General features: G+C 44.6%; 1 long non-coding RNA gene across 1 annotated transcript in view; it reads right to left on the reverse strand.

Moving 5' to 3' along the window:
- Positions 1-2,702, reverse strand: part of LOC103370312 (uncharacterized) — a 23,655-nt gene that overhangs the window by 821 nt on the left and 20,132 nt on the right. The window lies entirely within an intron of this gene.

Consider the following 2,702-nt stretch of genomic DNA (forward strand, 5'->3'; position numbering starts at 1 on the left):
TTCTCCTTCAGTCTCTCTGAGGAAACTCTGGCTGCAGTTCAGTGAAAAAGGGTTGAAGAAGAGGTGACAGTTTACCTCCATTTGTGTCCGTCAGCAGCGTCTGTCGACCGTTTCCTAAACAACACAGTAGAATTACTCTGAGGTCATGACGAGAGAATTAAGAGCTCAGTAGTTATCAGAAGAATTGTTTCATTCAGTTTATCAAAGACCAGGCAGCTTCTATGAAGTCCAGGCCAAAGTTCAGAGTCTGCGCTTCTAAAAATCAAAAGCTGATTTAGTTTAACATCCATCCCTGAAGTGTCTCCGTCTGCAGTGCTGCTCTGCTCCCAGAGCTCCTGCATCACTTTAACTCCTCTGTTCTGTAAACATGTCAGATTCTCCTAAAGTGACTGTAAACAGAGAAATGTCAACTGGAATTAGTGTTCAAGAAGAAGAAGTTACAGGAGCTCTGGGAGCAGAGCAGCACTTGGTGGGGATGGAGGTTTCATTTATATCAGGTACAGCTTTTGATTTTAATCAACACTCCAAATGTAGTGAGCAAGAAGAGAGGAAACCAGAGGTTACCGTTAGCATCAGGTGAGTCGGCTCCATCTGTGACCACAAATACAGCATCAATGCAAAGAAACAAAAACACGAGTCAAGTGTTTAATACACACAGAGTCTGTAATTGTATAGTGTTCTGTTCGTTTTATCAGCTGTAAACGAACATTAAAATCTGAAACTATGATTGGCCATGACATTTCTACAAGACTTTATTTATTGTAACATCACAAATAATGTTTTTATTTAACATTTTAACAGTGAAATTTTAGTTTAATGCTGTAAATGCATTTCTAAAGTGAGATATGAGTGATCATGAACTGTAGCTACATGTACGATCTGTGTGTAACATCTATAAGCACCAGTGACCAGAAGTGCATCATGGATCATTGTGTCACCACATAGCATCTAACACCATTCATTAAAGATTAAAAAGCCAAAAGTGATCTTGATCTTATGTGAAATTAAGGCTTAAATGTCATTCATTTTTTTACAGTCTATGAAGAGTTTGTCATGTGCAGAGTTGATGTTGTTGATTGTTATTTATTATCTCAAAAAAAAATTAGGAGATGAGTTTAGAAGTTCTGCAATGAAGTAATTATTGTAGTTTTGTTAATGTAGTCTGTAAAAATATAAAGCATAAAGTTGTGGACATTTTTCTGAGATCACAGTCTTTCATGTTGCAGCATTGCTGGTTAATTATGAGAACATGTCAGTTAAAACCACTTTGTACCTGTCCAGGTGATCTCACCTGTCTGTTCTCTGTGAGCGCCGCCGTGTGACGATGACGAAGAAGCATCTGATGAAGGAGCACAGGGTGAGCGCTGCAGGGAAACTTCACAGTAAAAGTTTGTAAAAGTCTTTTGTCCATACCTGCAGAGTGGGAGGAGCCTGAGACAGAGCTGAGCACTGATTGGTCAGCTCCTAAGCTCTGAGAGGAGCCAGCGGATCCTGATTGGTTGATGCTGACATCAGCATGATGAGATGAAGCTTCAACAGCAGAAACAGGAGATTAACATAAAAAACAGGAGGTAAGGTGCTGCTTGAGGGGGCGGAGCTTGTACCTGCAGGTGAAGCCAGACTGTTCTGATCTGTAGACGGAGCTGCAGTCACTGAAACACAAACAGCAACCAGATCAATCAATGACACAGTTGATCAATAACACTGATTATCAATAGCAGCTGGATTCAGGTGGTTTGCACAGGTAAATACTCATTTTAAATAGAGAGTGAAGAAGAAGAAGTCCCACCTGTGGAGTCCAGGTGAGTGGGCTGAGTCGCGTGACCTGCCAGAATAAAAGACAAACAGTCCGTCATGTTGAAGCTTACTGATGAGTCCTGTATTGATCAGAAACAGATGTGACTTCAGACCTGGGACGTTGATGTGAGCGTCTGAACTGAATGGATCTTCACCACCTGAAAACAACAACAAATAAACAAACAGACTCACAGACGACCTGCTCCACAGCCCCGGCCCACCTGGACACTAGGAAGGCGAGTTATGTGAGAGTGCTGTCCGTGGACTTCAGTTCAGCGTTCAGCACCAGAATCCCCTCCAGACTGGTCACTAAGCTGCCGGACCTCGGACTCTCCTCCTCCCTGTGCAGGTGGGTCTGCAGCTGTTTGACCAGCAGACCACAGGTGGTCCGAGTGGGGAACCACCCTGAACATCGGCGCCCCCCAGGGCTGTGTGCTGAGCCCTCTGCTGGACTCACTGCACACCAATGGCTGCCTGTCCACATCACACTCTGACACCATCAGTAAGTCTGCTGACCACACAGCAGTGGTGGGTCTGATCTCCAACAACAACGAGGAGAACAATCTGATGGAGATCACCCACCTGGAGGACTGGTGCAGAGACAACAGTCTCCTCCTGAACGTCAGCAAGACCAAGGAGCTGATGGTGGACTACAGCAAGAAGCAGCAGAGGGCACACCACCCACTCAGGATCAGTCAGAGGTGGAGCGAGTGGAGAGCTTCAGGTAGCTGGCTGTCAGCATCACCAGGACACTTATATATAGTAGAGTAAGAGTGTGACTGAGGAAGTCCCAGCAAAGTGCTGCTTTAATGTCTCTGGTTTAGTCTGGATTAAAGGAACTCAAGCTGAGAAAAGTTTCCTCTAGAACCTCCTCAGAACCTCTGGTTCTGGTTCTGCAGCACCTT

Source organism: Stegastes partitus, unplaced genomic scaffold, assembly GCF_000690725.1.
Source record: "Stegastes partitus isolate 25-593 unplaced genomic scaffold, Stegastes_partitus-1.0.2 Scaffold1402, whole genome shotgun sequence".
Classification (NCBI taxonomy): Eukaryota; Metazoa; Chordata; class Actinopteri; family Pomacentridae; genus Stegastes; species Stegastes partitus.